Source organism: Vanessa cardui, chromosome 16, assembly GCF_905220365.1.
Source record: "Vanessa cardui chromosome 16, ilVanCard2.1, whole genome shotgun sequence".
In the NCBI taxonomy this organism is placed as follows: domain Eukaryota; kingdom Metazoa; phylum Arthropoda; class Insecta; order Lepidoptera; family Nymphalidae; genus Vanessa; species Vanessa cardui.
This window is the reverse complement of record NC_061138.1, coordinates 10,888,354-10,907,545: the sequence shown is the minus strand read 5'-3', so window position 1 is coordinate 10,907,545 and position 19,192 is coordinate 10,888,354. Positions and strand designations below refer to the sequence as shown.

At 30.7% G+C, this 19,192-nt stretch overlaps 1 protein-coding gene across 1 annotated transcript in view; it reads right to left on the bottom strand.

Annotated features, from left to right (window-relative positions):
* LOC124536219 overlaps window positions 1-11,073 on the bottom strand; it is a 135,040-nt gene extending 123,967 nt beyond the window's left edge. Inside the window, exon 1 of the mRNA XM_047112708.1 lies at window positions 10,803-11,073. The gene's annotated coding sequence lies outside the window, so the exon portion shown is untranslated. The remainder of the gene's footprint in view (window positions 1-10,802) is intronic.
* Between the last annotated feature and the right edge of the window lie 8,119 nt (window positions 11,074-19,192).

Here is a 19,192-nt window from a genome sequence, read left to right as displayed (position 1 = left end):
TGAGCCAGTGTAATTACCGCTTCAAGTAACCAAGCCAATGGTTGGCATTTCTTAAAATGCTATTGTCTACGGACAGTGTGGAATCACCGTCTTGTAATATAGATTTTTTTTTTAATATTGATGACAATATTGTGATAAAAACTTTTTTGCAAGGTATTTTAATTCGAAAAATCGAAAATTAATAAATATAAGTAAAAAGTATAATCAATTTTGACGTTTAATTTTCTACAGTATTACATTTAACATGTAATTTATCAATACAAATTTACAGACATGATCTACTAATTAAGCGATCATCTTCATTACGTTATGAAATCCTGGTCCCTGAAGATTCATAGTCGTATAATATCCATCTATAATATATTTCCAATTAACTTAATACTATGTGGAAGCGTTTTAATCAACGCATACAGAAGTAGCAAAGATTAACATATAGATAGATTTAAATTTCAAACTTGGAATTTATGATTGCTCATAATCTTTACATATAACATAAATTACTTGTATAGTGAAATTGATTTGACCATTTTTGAATAAATATATAAAGGTCGAATTTTCGAACCTTTCTAGTAACGCTTTAAAATGCAACAATTATACACTCATTAGCATGTCTCGTTCGTAAAACAGTATGATTTAATTATTGTTTATTAAATTAAGTAAATTAACACAAATGTATAAAGTTAAATGTAAGGTATATTACGTATGGTTATAAGTTTCGTGTTAACATATAAAAACTTTTTGTTTATAAATAATATGATGAGTTGAAAATTGAGCACAATATTTTATTCCATATTTGAATGCTTTAACGAATCAACGATGATATATATGATGTATTTAAAGTTTGTGCAATACATTACATTATCATAAAATTAAAGTCAATATATTTTATAGTGACATCCGAAGTTTTGACACAAAATCCATGATTGGTAATAATGTTACTAAATATATAGCAAATTTATCGTATTTATGTTGCATATTTATTTATAGGATAAATTTTGTTTAGATACTTTAATAAAGAATCGAAGGTCATATTAGTAAATATAAGTTTTTTCGAATTTTTTGGTATTATCATTTGTGATTTTATATATTTAACAGTGAGTTTCCGAACGCGTCTGTGGGGAGGATGGGGTGTTAGGTACCCTGTGTCTAACAATGTGTATGCTAAGCACCATACTATTTTTTATTTAAGCTACATCCATTGTTTTACGTTTTATTTGCGTTTATTTTATATTGGACTTTTTCGGAGGCTAGTTTAGCATAGCGGAGCATTCCATCCTTCTCGTAAAACGTGGTCCACACAGCTTGTGTGACTTTTGATTTAACAAATATTTATATTATTTGGTTTTTAACATAACCAACTTTTAAGTAGTTAAGACGTATGTGCTTAACAAATATAAAAAAAAAACACCATCGCACTTATACCACTTAGTATATCTGATCAAATATTGTTTTTAAATATATTATATTCATCCAGCTAAGATACGAACCCACGTGTCCAATTATGATATTATTCTAAGATATATTTTTATACAACCAGTACATACGAGATTATTACTGTAGGTAAAATATGACGAATCGTTAAAAATAACCAGCACGTGTTATGACTCGGATGGTAATACGTAATATAAAGTAAACCTTAGTTGAAATGTAAATGAATTATTATTATATAAAGACAGAGAGGCAGACTACATATTTGTTGACATCAGACTGACGAACAAAAATAAATACTAGCTTATATGTTAAAAATAGATATGGAACTATATTACTGGACCATAGGTAACTATGTATTGTTGTACATATCAACTTATGCCAAGTTATTCTTTAATGGTAGGGTATGAAGGCTCATCTGGTGGTAGGGCTTTGCGCAAGCCCGTCTGGGTAACCAAGGTACCAACCACTCATCAGTTATTTTACCGCCAAATAACAGTACTCAGTATTGTTGTGTTCCAGTTTGAAGGGTGAGTGAGCCAGTGTAACTACAGGCATAAGGGACATAACATCTTACTTACCAAGCTTGGTGGCATATTGACGATGTAAGGAATAGTTAATATTTCTTACAGCATAATTGTCTATGGGTGATGGTGACCACTTACCATCAGGTGGCCTATATGCTCGTCCGCCAACCTATACCATAAAAAAGTGTGATTACCACTGCTTGGACATCTGCAACACCAAAAGCATTGCAGCCGATTAACCGGCTTTTAAAGAGTGAACACTCTTTCCTTGAAAGTTCCAAATATGTTAATAGCGCGTTATGTACTATACCCAAACATTATTTCATACATTCAAGTGATATTATTTTGCGATGATATCATCATCATTAACTGAGTTTTTTTACTCGTTTTTACTCTTTCTATTGTCTGTAATAGACTAGTTATTCTTCAATCTGCAAACCTTTACTACCAGTTCATCACCACGCAATAGAACGCTGCTGATCCAAGGTATCATCTTAAGGAAGTTCGGAGCTTCTTCTACTAAAGTATCTAAATATACATGTGTCGGAATAAGTAATACACATGGTGTAAGTTTCATGATGTTTTATTTCCAATTAGAGGATGAAAATAATTCTAATTTCTAATTATAATCATGAAAAATTACAGGCTCTTGCCGGAAATTTGAAGCTTTTATCTTCGTTTGATAAAGACGAGCTCTGGTCCTGGGCAGCTGAACTATCTCTGCCCATAAAATAATTTAACTGCAAATGAACTCACAAATATTATAAGTACGCAAACGTATTTGTGTTTGTTAAATCTAATTTACTTAACGACTTACACTTAAGTTATAATAACTTGCTTGTAATTAGAAGACTAGCTATAGTTATAAAATAAAACAAGTTGAAAACATTGTTTATAGTGTACGATACGATTTATCGTGTCTCGATTTCTTACCCTCTCAAAGACCAAATAATTTCACTGTATTTATTTATATTATAATTATTAATGTGTTTGACATATAATTAATTAAATAAAAAAATATTTTTTGTAAGAAAAAATGTACGGAATTTATTAACTTTAAGGCCTTAACTATACACAAATGAGAATTAAAAAAAAATACTGTATATATGATCAAGAATCCTAGCAGCGTTTCCCTTTTGATTCGAGGGAAAAAGTTAATGTAACAATAAATAATTATTGTTAATCTTTGAAATATCTGCTGGATTATATTATATATGTGAATGTCTTGCCCTGGAAAGATTTGTTGACTTGAGTCAGAAACCCAGCGTTATTTATGTTTGTGCTAATAAAATCTATTTACGTACTTGGATAATCATAGTTATTTGTTTTACTGCATTTACTTTGAAATTGTATTTCATTAGATATTAATGATATATAATTTAAGTCATTATTTTTAAAAGCACGTGTTTATTATGTCGTATACAGTAAATGTCATTCTTGATGTTACTCTTGGGAGGTTTTCTTAGATGAGATACGATCAACTCTTTTGTTTTTTTAGTAAATATAATTTTCAGAATACATTCGGAATACAAATGTTTTTACGCCCAAACCATATTATATTTTTTTATTTTTATCTTGATATGTGTTTGGTATTTCTTAACCGAAAAAATTAAATCCAAAACTATTTAATTTCATTGTGTTAAATGGTTATTTTTATATCGGGTTTCTTGAAGAAAATCACAAATATTTGTCTGTCCAGCAAATCTACGAATATCTTAACAGAATATTTTTAAAGAAGGTAGCAGCACAGCGAAAAACGTCCGATCAAGTACCTTATATAATGTATATTATATATCGTATTATGAAACTATAAATTATATGCTAAGGATTGACTGATTTTTAGAACGAAAGACGGTCTATGACTATTCAAAAGCTTATTGTTATTAGTACTCCATTCATAATCAAATCAAATCAAATCAAAATAAACTTTATTCAAGTAGGCTTTTACAAGCACTTTTGAATCGTCATTTTAAAATTAAGTGAAGCTACCACCGGTTCGGAAAGTAGATTCTACCTAGATAGAAGAACCGGCAAGAAACTCAGTAGTCACTCTTTTTGAACATTTAAAAAATACAAAGGCGTGTTAGTTAAATACAATTATTGAAATTAATATATCCTGCTTGGAAGTCAACAGGTATTAACTCCAAGCTTTTCTATAAAATCTTGTATAAATAATAGAAGTTTTGTTATAAAAACAGGAGAAGAGTTGCAGCATTATTATATGGGTGATATACAGTTATGTTATGGTAAATTATAATACGTTTTAAATCATTGGTATATTCAGAATCACTCGGCAGTCTCGTTAAAGGTAATAATTTGTATTTCTATCTTAGTTCATACGACTGTGTAAATTTTAATCTGACAGTCGCGTTGCAAAAACGAAATCCATTTTTTAAAACGAGACATGCACAGAAGTACAGTCAGAGTAAGAAAACCTTCGTCAGTTTTCAAATTTATTCCTTTATCGAGTTTTAAACTCTTAGTACCTTTTGTATGAAATGTAATATGTAATTCTTGATCGGTAAAGCAGATTATCGTTCATACTGAGCACACGAAAGTAGATTAATGTGACGAACCTTTTCTTACCCCGACTGTACATTTTGCATGAGATAGCATCTGTTCTGTAATGGCCAGAATTAGTCTCAGAGCCATTCATATATAACGTAATGAACTTGTGATGGAAAGATAGAAAAGTCACTAGACGACCTTCGGATTGTAATGTCAACGTGTACTTTAAAGCACCGCGCACGTTGTTACTGGATCACGTCCCACCCACTGCAATTTGCGAGATAACAAACAATATCTTCGCTACTTTATATTAATAAAGTATGTGCTGGCTAAAAAATAAAATTCCAAGAGAAAAAACAGCCAGTAATTTTTCCATAGCCGGACAAAGTATTAAAACCTCTTTTCCTTTTGGAGAGATTCAGAGTTTATTCCACAACGCTGTTTCAAAGTGGATAATATACATACACGTGACAGATTTTCATCCCAAAAACGTGATAAATTATAAAATGAATCGTAACAGTTAATTATGATTCTTTGTTCACTATTTTTAACTAAAGAGCTAACTCAGCAACAATAAATGTGGTCAAACTAAATGCATACTAATATTATAAATGCTGTCTGTTTGAATGTCTGTCTCGCTTTCACGCCATAGCTGGACAGATTTAAATGAAATTTCGTACACAAATCGGAGATTGAGAAGGCTACTTTTTAATTGAAGAAAGTGTTGTAAACAAAAAGGTCTTACAACAATGTAATATTAAGTTAATTAGTAAATATATTCATATTTTATACGCGAGCAAAGCCGCAGGTAACAGGCTTAATATACTTTAAGAGTTTCTTCAACGGAACAACTAAAAAAACCACTTGAAAAATAACCGCCTTATATTTGTTTTGTAAAGAATATATATGTATAAAACACAGATCTTTTAAAAGATTTTTATACGAAAAATGTATAAGAAAAGGAATGATAGCTGGTAGACTAGATTGTAAATTTATCAACAATTGTTGTAAGATCTCGGCTGGACCTGTTGTCTACAGCTAGTAGTTGTGATAAGGAGCATTATGCCTATTTAATATGTATTAATCTTATAATTAAATTATTTTTATAACACTAACATAGTTATTAAGAAAATTTTGTAACTAACACTATGAGTCATTGATACTTGAAATAAATTATTATTATTATTATTATTTAAAAATAGAATAAATGATTACGAGTGAAAACGCATAGTTTTCATATTTTATATAATTTTTAAACGTTTTTATAGATGTAATCAGCTCATTATACGGGTAAGGAAGTAGTTTTTCACCCGATGTCGACGGATACGTAACGATTACGCAACGATGTGCGCTCATGAGCCTACGCCTATAACATCATTATAGAAGGAAAACGTTTATACGGTGACTTCATTACAGAGATTTATGACAGATATAACTTGATTGGTATTACGTTGCGCTAAAGTAAAAGTTGATTTCGGAATTCAAAAATGGAATGCTAAAGATTTTTTTACCGCTATGTGTTGCAATTGTCAAACTTAATTTTTTTTTTAAATCTTAATTTGCTCAAATATGTGTATGCCATTTTTGGATGTTCATTATCAAAGGCTGGCAATCTGAAGGCTTTATATTGCATGAGTGTGCTCTTTATTCTCTAACTTATATAACATAGGAAGATATTACGGGATATGTCAAATCCACACAATCTTTAAGAAATCAGACGTAGTATTAGCTGTTTTTCATGCTTTCCGAGACATAGAATGTACTTACAATTAAAGTTATGTTCCTCACTTAACAATCTAATACTTTAATATATTATTAAGCTATTCTTCTAGTTAACTTCTCATTTTATCCTTCAGACTTCTTATAATCTATTTCCAATGCTGTGTTCATTAGATAAATAAAAAATTGTATACGTTTTTTAATTACGTTTCTTAATTGATCCAATAAGACCAATTTAAAGTTTTGTCACTATTACAATCAATTCTTGACTCAATATTACGATTACTCTACTTTGAGTTACAGGAGCAGAGATGGCCCAGCTGTTAGAATGCGTGCAACTAAAGCGATGGTTGCGGGTTTAAACCCAGGCAAGCACCACTATGTATCGGTGCTTAATTGGTGTTTATATTTTATCTCGTGCTCAGCGATGAAGGAAACGACATCGACAAAAAAGGACATCGTGAGGAAACCTGAATGTGTCTCATCCACCAACCCGCATTGGAACAGCGTGGTGGAATATGTTCCAAAACCCTCTCCTTAATGGAAGATGAGGCCTTATCTCAGCAGTGGGAAATTTGCAGGCTGTTACTTTAATTACTTTTTTTTAGTTTGAGTTACACTTATGATTCAAACGTATTCATTATTCGAATATAACATACGAGAGTTGAGTATGACAGAAGATCCGAAAAAAATGCGAATTTTATTAACAGGCAACACTCAAGTGATTTTATTAAATGTTATTGTTCAAAAAAATCGATGACGTAATCAGACTAATAAGTGTTGTAACTTGTAATCGAGATAGGCCATTGGCAACCAAGACTCCTTTCCGGGTCGGTGATCTCGAGGAATTAGAACCACCTGCCATTTTACTGTTAAATAATTACATGTAATAGTAAATGTTTTATATGCGGAAATAAAAGCTCATCATTACTTCTATTTGATAACACATTTTTCTTATAATTAAGAGATGATTTATATTTCACGTAAATTCGCAATATGAATGCAATCTTGTAACGAAAAAGTTTTGCATTATTGATAGACCTTTTTGCTGAATAATTTCTTATATTGAAAATAATATACATTGAAAATAATATAGTGTTGTTATAATTTTAATTTCTTAGTTTTTGAATTTTACAAGTTTAATTAAAACGTAAAATATATTTCTTTAAGTTGATCTTTAATTAAAAGCAATAACAAAATAAATGTAATAATTTAAGTCAAAAAATAAATTAGACGTCAAAAAAGATTACACTTACTTAACTTATTTTTAATATAATTTATAAAAAATAATACAATGCTCAATTATATTAATCTGTAGTCAATATTAAGTTTATTTAAAAACAATGAAAAAATATGAGTGCTTCACACAAAATTAAAACGTAACAAATATTGATTTATTTTTTGTTGTGACGCATTTTCATTTCATGGAGTTTCTAAAGAACTTTAAAAAAATACGTGTTTTTTTTATTAACGTATAGTAGTATCTTCAAAGTTTTAATAACATGTATTGATTTGTAGTCTGCAGCTGAAGATAAACGATAACCATCGAACGGTCAAAGCGGGAAATAGTAGTTCATAATTGTAGAGGTAGTTGAGACGAGTAAACAGTCACACAATGGTTACCGTTTGACGGCAACCACCGTTCCGGGTCGTTGGCGACTGTGACCATCTGCTGTTTCACCTGCTCCTTTACTGTCATTAAATATATAAATACTATGTTTGTAACGGTGTCTTAGATTTTTTTATATTTTTCTTAATCTCATACGAAGAACTATAAGTATCGTATACTATAAGTGTCATATAGTGTGTATGTATCTATCTATTTATAACAGCCTGTATATTTCCCACCTCTGGGCTAAAGTAAGCTCCCAGTCCCTTTAAGGCTTGGCATTTATTTAGAGTTATAGTGCATATTTGAAATAAGTACATGAATTGCTTAGATGTGTTCTTTCACCACTGAGCACGAGATTTGAACCAGCAATCGTCAATTTACGTGTTGTAACTACTAGTACAATTGTGTTTTAGTGTCATTTTTAACAAATTTAGGTGAAAAAAATGCATATGCACTATGAAATTTCGATCGGTAATTTTGATTTGTTGAGCTGTTACAATATTCAAATAGATGAACTAAAAAGACTTGATATAGATATTAGCACAGTATATGTCGCATGGCACAGGACTAGGCCAGCTGGTCATTTAAAGATCGGTACTATTTCAAGTTATACATTCGAAAATAAATCATATGAAAGCTATAAAGAACAATAGCGTTAATAATCGTATCGATATTAATATTTTCAATCATAATTAAAATCAAGATTTTAAATTAACATGACTTTTCTCAGCATTACAGTTATTTAATACGGGATATTTTTGTTTTTTTATTTTATTAGCTCGATATTTCGTCATTATCTACGAATGTCTAGTGAACAAGACATTCATAGATAATGTAATATGTAGCTGTAAAATAAAAATAATGGCCAGTAAGAACCCTGTTATTCTTATTTTGAAGTTAAATCGATCTGATTTAGTGTAATGTATGCACTTTCCTAATCTTAACAAACGACGCCAGTTGTGCTCGTACCTCACATGTCCTTGCGTGGAGAATGTATAGTTTTAGTTTAACTTTCGTCCGGAAAACATCAAGTTCGTGACCTGAATCGTGAGTAACTATTTTAACTTTTATTACAAACATTAAAACGCTGTATAATTCAGTCATTGTACTAAAACATATTTACGTGTAATTAAAATTGTTATGTACATGTTTTTGTATTATATCTATATTTTATATCTTCGCATCCCATTTCTGACAACATATTTTTTATACACTAGCGACCCGTCCCGGCTTCGCACGGGTGCAATGCTGACAATAAATATAGTACAGAATATTTAACTTTTTGTAGTCATAATCAGTGTTAATTTATTACATTGTCCATGTGTTATACACAAAGATCTATCTCTCGAATCACTCTATATAATCAAAAAACCGCATCAAAATCCGTTGTGTATCTTTAAAGATCTATAAGCATATATAGGAACAGACAGCGGTAAGGGACTTTGTTTTATACTAAGTAATGAAGCTTAAATTTTCGATCATGTATCTACTTTATTTACTTTTTTAAGGGTATTCGGATACTGTGACATCTTGTCAATCAATATATATGTTTATATATGTTTATGTTTTATTTGTTTGTTATATCTAGGGAAGGTAACGTCCTCATAGAGGACACGAAAGTACAAGTGAAATATTAAACAATAATAATCATGAAATATGTTAAAACATAGTTGTATCGTACTATGATGATCCCGTAACTGGTTCCAGCTTTGTACCGGCTTCGATTACCATACGTATCAAGTATTTGTTTCTGTTTGTTTCTGTTTGATTTTTTTTTTTTTGTTTGACGTTGATATTAGTATGTTTAGATTTTTTAGAACTGATCGTCAGTTTGGTAATCTCAATATGTATGTATATCATCGACGCAGTAAAGTTTCTAAATGGTCATTTCACTTTAGGTATATGTGACATTTTCTTAGGATCATACAACAACAAACAACATCAGTCTGTAAATTTCACAATGCTGCGTTAAGGCCTCCTCTCCCATTAAAGAGAGGGTTTTGGAACATATTCCACACACGTTTCAAAATTTCTATGATATTAGACACATGCAGGATTCCTCACGATGTTTTCACTAAATTTAAGCACATGAAAGTTCAATGGTGTTTGCCTGGGTTTGAACTCGCAATCATCGGTTAAGATGCGTGCATAACCACTGGGCCATTTTGACTCTTGATAGTCAGGATCATAACTGAGCCAAAATATACTACTCGTTTTATGGCACCCTACCAATACAAACCATGACTCAATTATGCTATTGATTGAATTTAGTAAGTCATTCCTTGCTACTTTGCTTACGTTTATCTATTTCCCTACTAGAATGTTCTATTTCTTTTTAAATATTAAAAAAAAATTACTACAAATAAATAAATTAAATTAAATTTGATATACAGGATAATTCTTATCGATCGGCAATTGAACTACATTTTCCCAGAATGATATTATAGCTTCTTTATTATATGAAATAATAATATGATTTATTTGGACTTAATAGGTTATATTATGTTTTTTTTTTATATAAAAAATGCAAGAAGCCCAAACCTCTCAGTGAACACTTGATCAAATGTTCAAATATAAATTCGCGAATTTGTATGAAAATATAATATATATGTATTTTGTTCGTTAAGATGTCTCGCCTGTTTAAATGATTTACATAAATAACTTATTTCACTTACTATACGAAATAGGTAAACTTTGACGCAATTACCTAATAATTTTTTTTTATATTATTTATAAAATCTCTGACAATTTATTTAAGCCGGAAGATCCTTATCGTTCAATAATTCGAGATAATAATTCCAAGTTTTCAAACAGAAAAAATACAGTCGACTTAAGAAACTCCCCCTTTTTTGAAGTCGCTAAAAAAGTACTTTTTTTTGATCAATTATATCCCTTTTTTGTCAATGTTAATCTGATGTGCCAACCAAAGCAAAATGGTAAAGTTTTTTTAATTATTTATATTTTGAAAGATATAACACAAAACTGCAAATACTTTGGACTTAACTTACCTTGATAGTATGAAAAATATTTTGACAGCTGTTTCGCGTCAACAAAGCTAACAATACACTTGTTTTGAGTTGCAATTGTATTTAAAAAAAAACAATTACGTAATCACAAAAACTGTCACTGCACAGATTAAAAATAAATCGTATTCGTTTTAAAAACTATTCGGTTATTATTTCGTTGAATCTCGTTTATTATTGGAATATCGTACGCGATCGCGGCATGCGCGTGCGCCTCGAATCGCGCGCAACACTGACACTAGTCGGCCATTTTCTCAGCTCGTGGTGGGAGCAGATATAGGAAATAAATGGTAAGAGAATTACGATAGCTTACACTGCGAGGCTGTAGCGCTCGATACGATCGGAGGCAGTTTATAATAATAGTTCGATTTGTGTTTACAAGCACTCACTGTTATGACTTCATATAATATTTAATATCTAGTTTAAATAGCTCGAATATAATTTCAAACATTAATTTGTATTATCAGTGCCTAGACGAGTTTTAAAGCGATTTTCTTATCTAAGTAACAGACGATACACATATAATATATGTATGTCTATAATATACTAACGAAATCTAAGTCTTCTTACTTAGTGACTGGAGATAGTATATGACATAATTAACTAAATATATATTCATATGATTTTATTAGCAGATGATGTGTTTAATAATTATAGTAAAAAAAAGTGAAAACAAATACAAAACCGTTTCGTTTGTTTAGTAGCTTAAAATTTAAAGCCCGAGGTCCAAACCCGAGGTGGAACCAAAAAATAAGTAATTATTTGTTTTTATCCGTAAATCAATCATTAGTAGCAACCGGAAGTTGTTAAAAGTCTAAACCATCCCGTTTTTTGTTAAGCGCGTAAAAATATATCCTGCGGAATAGGCTACACTAAGGTAAGAATGGCCATTGTGACCTAAATCTATTAAGGGAATATCACAAACGATATTTTTTTTAAATAACCCTGCGAGGTGTATGTTTATTTATAAATAATCGTAGCATTGGTTATTTACCCTACAAAATCGAACAAAATAATACTAACTTAGGTACTAGTATATTACGAGGTAAATTTGTAATATAGCTCTTTGGCTGAAGAGTGTATGACAAATAAAATAAAATAGAACCATTGTACTCCGTATGTACGTACACATGCATTTAAACATTATTACAGTAACAATTCATTAAATGACCTACTGCTGGGCTATGGACTCTTTTTTTCTTTGATAAAACGACTTATGCTGTACTGGGCTTGAACTCAAAATTATCTTTTAAGACGCACGGATTCTAATCATTGGAACATTTTACTCTCTTAAGAACTCTTAATGAACGGTGGTGATAACTTTCCATCAGGTGAGCCCGTGCTCGTTTGCCCCTTGGTTTTTATAACATAAATAAATAAAAATTTTAACAAAAAGAAAAACCGACTTCAAACAAAACACTATTTTAAAACAAATGAATATGCACGAAAAAGTAATAAAAATAATTGCGTATTCAACATATTTTTTAGAGTCTTCCTAAGTTAAAAGAAATGAAAAATATTAGACTACTTAAAAGTCGATTAACGATTATATCATGTAGTTATAGTTATTGGTATATTTGGAGCCGGTGTCAGCCACGGTGCCCTTGCCCCAACAATCAAAAGAAAGAAGCGATAGGAGCCCCTTGATTGATCCAGTATATTATTGTGTAAAAGGGAATTTGTAAAAAACATATTTGTTAAAGTATTCTCGTATTGTTTTTTTGATAGATATACTGTAGGGTTTTATTGGCTGACACCGACTCCAAATATAACAATAATTATAACTACATGATATAATCGTTAATCGACTTTTAAGTAGTCTAATATTTTTCATTTCATTTAACTTAGGAAGACTCTAAAAAATATGTTGAATACGCAATTATTTTTATTACTTTTTCGTGCATATTCATTTGTTTTAAAATAGTGTTTTGTTTGAAGTCGGTTTTTCTTTTTGTTAAAATTTTTATTTATTTTTTGATTTTAAGTGAAGCTGATGTTGACTAACTAATTTTTTTTAATATGGATAGATTAAGCGTTCCGTTTATATGAGTCAGAAACTACTTCGAGGACAATTTCAAAGGAAACTTGCGAATAAAGCAAAAATAGACTTTCGAAAATGCGGATTTAATACGTCACGCGGCGTAAACTACAAGGATCCCTCGAAAGAGCTGTAATCGAACTCAGCAAAAAAGCTTTGAAAAAGACCAACTATATTTCGTACATCATATGACATCACATCACATACACAAAATTTGATTAAAGATAGTAAGAAATTCTGCCCCATATCGCACCCTAACTGCGAGCCGTATAGGAGTTCCATCACTACATAGTATAAAACAAAGTCGCTTTCTCTGTCCCTATATCTTTAAATCTACGCAACGGATTTTGATGCGGTTTTTTTTTAAAAGATAGTGTGATTCAAGGGGAAGGTTTGTGTATATAATACATGAACAATATAGTAAAGAAACACTGATAATTTTAGAAGTTTGCGATGTGATGTCGTATATCAACAAATTCTGTAGTATATTTAGTATCAGTATTGCACCCGTGCGAAGCCGGGGTGGGTAGCTAGTTGATTATAATATTCGACTATGATAATTACATAAACATAACCACATCACGGAAGGTGACTCAAATATCCAAATAACCTATAAATAAAAGATTCGACCGAGTATCGCTAACGTGCTCCTCAGAATTGTTCCGTTCCCTTTCGTTCCGTTACTTTGTCATGGATCTTGTGCTCAGAACCTTACCAAACTTTCACCAAATTACCCTAGAAGTATATATTTTATAATAAAAAAAGAATTATCAAAATTGGTTAACGTGATTTTCAGTTATTCACCTATTTGTCGCACATATGCATAAGGCAAATTTAAGACTTATGTCGTTTTCACATAGATACCATCATCGGAAAAAAAATAAAAAAATGGGACCCCACGGGAAGCGCTACCTTTCAAACAAAAAAAAAATTATCAAAATCGGTCCACCCAGTGAAAAGTTATGAGGTAACAAACATAAAAAAAAAAAAAAAAAAAAAAAAAATACAGACGAATTGATAACCTCCTCCTTTTGGAAGTCGGTTGAAAAAGCTCACAGGCTTTATCATCTATCTATACTTTTAAAATCGTTTGACAAACAGCACAGCCTTAAATATTAAGTATTGAAAATTTCATTTTGGTCTGCGTCTACTAAGTAAGAATTTCATTTTGAGGTGTATTATTGAAAGATAATCTCTATAAGTGTTTGACCGTATAATGTCGGGATGAGCATAACTTTTACCGTCCATTCATACATTAAAATAAGTTGTTAAAAGAGCATTCATAAATAAAGTATCTTATTCGACACAAGATTATATAGATGATATTAAAACTTGGAAATAATACATGTTGACTTGTAGGTAAGTTAATTGTATGTAATTGTAATTTAACTAACATAACTTTGTACTTAAAATGTTGGCAAAGAGTAACTACTGAGTTTCTCGGCGCTCGGTAGAATAGACATTCCAAATTCATTGCATGATCATCACTAACGACCTCCGTGGTCGAGTGGTGTGTACATCGGTTTTCATGGGTACGCCAGTCCGAGGTCCTGGGTTCGATTCCCGGCTGAGTCGATGTAGATTATCATTAGTTTTCTATATTGTCTTGGGTCTGGAAGTTTGTGATACCGTCGTTACTTCTGATTTTCCATTACACACGTGCTTTAGCTACTTACATTGGGATCAGAGTAATGTATGTGATGATGTCTCATATTTATTTAAACTGGCGGTAGCTTGAATAAAGTATATTTTGATTTTGATTTTCATAAAATAGCGTCACACATTAAATTACCAAACGCTCTATCCCTCTGTGATCCGCGCTGAGGATGGTCATCACAAGGATTTTAGCCGATAAGAATCACACATTACCAGGTTTCCTCCCTAAGGTCCCAGCAATTAATTTCGTCGTTTACCGTCATACATATAAAAACAAACGAACTTGTTTCTTTTCGATTAAAGTAAAATTTATTGCATAGCTTTTCGAAAAGCATTTTTCCTACAAGGAAGATTCAAAATCAATGTAACCTCACTTTAAGTCGAACGTTTCTCGGAAGGTTCAGTTTCTCAGAATCAACTGATTGATTATACGAGTAAAGCCTAACATTATATAAAAACAGCTCGTAGCTGTGATCGAGATAAATCGATGTAAGTGCTTCTAATAAGAAAATGACTGCTTTACAGAAGTCAGTCACGTTTGGGATTATATTTATTACTAAAAGTGGACCCCTGTACCGATTGATTACATCTTTCGTTTTATTTACATCTATACAAAGTAAGATCGGATAGTCTAAGTACAGCTGAGGTAGTAATCTTTGTAAGTATAGTACGACACAACTTAGATGTAGCATCGGCAAAATTCGTAAAACCGATCACATCCGAATTAAGTACGCTATCCCAAATTATCAATACTTATTTCCAATGCGAATATGATCTTTGCACATACTTGTAATATCATATGACCTAATATATTCGTCAATTTGACACGTCGATTTACATATACTTCCTTTCTCTGACGCGAGAATCTATACCGACGAATAGCGTCGAATAGCACAATAGGTAGCTATTTCTATTGGTTGTGTAAATCGGCAGTAGTCGGTTTTATTTTCATTCCACTGCATTTTCCGATGCTACATCTAATTTGTGTCGTACTATAAGCAGCTAGTTCATATCTCACTACTAGGCGGATTCTCTTTTTATGAGGAAGGTTTGAAGTATATCTAATTATTTTCAGTTACGTCACAATTGACAGAATCGTTTTTAATATACGTTGGTTTTTTGTATTTTTTTAGACAATATATCTAAAAAAATACAATTATATATTAATAAAATATTCTGAAACATGTTTCTTGGTGACGTGTTTTGACTATTGCTACATGTTTGGTTAAAATTGAAAACGAAAAAGGCGATATATATAAAATGTAGAGATAGATGCAAAGTATTAAAATGTATTCTTATTGAAAGAATATTTCTTTAAAAAAAAGTGGAGTTTCGTTACTAAAAGAAATATTTTCTTTCATTATTTGTTTTGTAATTAATTGTATTGCCGCAATTTGGGGGTTAAATTCGTAGTCCGTCAACGGCAAACTATGTGACGCTTATGACATCATGCTCCTACGCCGCTCTTTACTTCCTTGTATACGTACCTATATTATACACTTCATTGCAATATTATATCAATAATCTTAAGTAACGCTCAACTACAACGACTTTTCAAAATTGTTATTCATGTCATTTAAAAGCAATATTTATCTGTAAGAATAAAAATGTTTATAAATTTATTCATAAACTAACGTAGAGACTGACGCTGTATGTAAAATATATATATGAACGATTTATCAGGACTCGATCTGAGCCATCTTTGCATGGAGGTTTTAATGGCGTAATCAATATTAAAATGAGTTATTTCCAATAAAGGATCCTAGCCAATCCAATGAATGTATGATATAATTTGATTCATGTAACTAATTTTAATAACGTTAAATAAAATATGAGATCTTCTGTTCTAATCTTAAGATGGTTTTGCCTCCCTCTCCATCTCACATGATATTGGTGAAGGATATTATATGTCGATACCAGTAAAAGCAGCCTTCATCCCTTGAAAGGAGCTCCGCCAAGCCACAAATAGAGCATACACCACACAGTCTCGGATGCGTTATAGGTACCTATGCTAATAGGACTCCCGAGTTATTTTTAACTTCGCATATTAACAACTTAAAGTTCATATCAAAACAACATTAGTAAATAAGACATATTAATCAATACAATATGATATTAAATAATATTTTGATTTGACAAGTAGCCTCTCTGATTCGCGCCGGAGACGGCTACCGCATTGGTTTTACAGGGTAAAAACCCTACATAACCCGATTTCCGTCTTCGAAAGACCAGAGTACCTTTGAAAAAAAAGGGTTGTAAAAGCCAGCCATTAATTCCAAATTATTTAAAATATTAAGATTGTTTCAAAAATATGTATGTGATATGTTTTTCTGTAATTAATCTGATCATATTACGTCATTATATTTACTTCATAGGTACTACTTATAATTTGTGTAGGTACGTGCTTGTCATTACAGAACAATACAACTGGGAATATATCTGATTTCCTCATCGTGTATTGTAATTTAGATTTTATAAGATTGGACATGTCTGCTTATTATTTAACTATATTTTTTCCTACTCAAGTGTCCTACTTATGTAATATTTCTCTTGTCATCTTTTTATTTAACAATGCATTACGTGTTCTAATTAAATAAAATTAATTGGTTCCAAGATAATTAATTTAATTATTGCTTCTAGTATAATCGATTAAAAATGAAATCAAAATGGCAAAATACAAAAATTGAAAAACGCCTGCAAAAATTTTATAGCAATTATGAATACCGTCAAAATAGCTATAGTACAAAACGTAGAATATTTTTTTGTAAATAGAGTCTATTTTTATCTCTTTTTTCGTTTTGTTACACAAAAAAGATAATGTTTATAGTTAATTTTGTATATGTATTCAAATTACTGTACTTATCAATGGTATGGTATTGTGTAATTATGTAAATGTATTGAAAATAAAAGCATAATGCAATGCGGGTTAGGAATATGGTTTACCCGCGACTTTACCATCGTTTGTTTTTGATTTATATTTTGCTATTATTTAAGCATATATATTTGTGATTATATATCAATGTAGTATTTTTCAACTAAATCAAGATATTAACTAGTAAGTAGTCTTTAGTAGAGCCGACGATTTAAAAGTAATTTGTTACTATATATTAGGGATTTATTATATGTTGATCTTATATTTAATGAAAAAAAAGCAATATTTAGTAATGCAGTTTTTAGTAATAAAAGTAAAATTCATATAAGTACTATACGCGTCAAATATGTACCCCCTTACCTTATTGTCGGTTAAGGTAGTAAACCAACTTCTATATAGTATATAAAAATGTTTTCCTTAAAATATGAGATTTAAATATGATTTTAGTGTTTCCTTATTATTTAAATGTTTGCAAATTCCTAGACAGCAAAATTGCCATAGTCTTATCTGGCTACTCATGGCTACTCAAAGTGTATTACAAAATTAAAACACGTATAAAATATGTCACTTTACGTCAAATATAGGATTCCATTAAAATTAGCCATTTCCATTAATTCTTTCTAGTTTATCTGTATCGACATATAACATTATATCTTCACAGAAAATAAAATTGAAAGGCGTCAAATCACAAAAACAAGTCAAGTCATATTGATATTATATTTAACGCCAGCGATTCATTTCATCTCAAAATTCAAATATCTATGCAGACAGATCAAACATATATTGAGGAATGTATGTTAATAACAAGAATATAAGTGGTTTAAATGAATACCTGGATGACGAAAATTGGCCTTCGTTAAACTGAACATAGCCAGATATTATCATCATGGATGCTTCTGACGTTTGATTTCGGTCATGGTCACGGAAAAGTCAGATACTGTCGTAAACTACTGGGTAAATGAAGTTCACGTCATAGTCTGATAAGTCGATATGACCAGTGAATATGAACGATATTTTCAAACCTTTCTTCGGGTGCTTGGTTTATTTGGTGGTAGGGCTTTGTGCTGGGACGTCTAAGTAGGTAACATCTAACCATCGTTGTTATTTATAACAATAATATTTTTGTGTTGTAGTTTTATGATAAGTGAGCCAGTGTACAAGAGGCACATGAGATATAAATCTTAGTTCCCCAAGGTTAATGGTGCATTGGCGATGTAAGGAATGGCTAAATTTTCTTATAACGTGTTTATCGATGATGGTCACTATAATGCCAAATTTCTACATCCGCCTTCATAAATCCTACTAATATGATATAAGCGAAAGTTTGTGAGGATGGATGTATATATGTTTGTTACTCCTTCACGAAAAAACTACCGAACGGATTTGCATGCAATTTTACAATAATATAGGTTATATATCAGAATAACACATACTACAATTTATAATGATTTTATGTAATTTGGTAATGATATAACGATCAATATCAATAAGATCGGCTGATAGTAATATATGTACATATATAATTATAATTGAGAACTTTTAACGCCTATTGAGGGTTTCCCAGCTAGCTATCTTTTTCTCCCTCGCAAGATAAATCGTCACCTGACTAGATTAACAAGGCTGTCAAGTTAATAAAAATATTATAGACGTCCTTTTTTATAGTAAAATTCATAATAAATTTAAAAAATTACAATCGTAAACAAACTAACAAAGCAATCTTGGTTTACTTTATTATTCAGGCGTATCGCGTTCCAAATCTATGCGAATTTTTCCTCGTATTTAAGGTAAATGATTTATTTTTTAAAAATA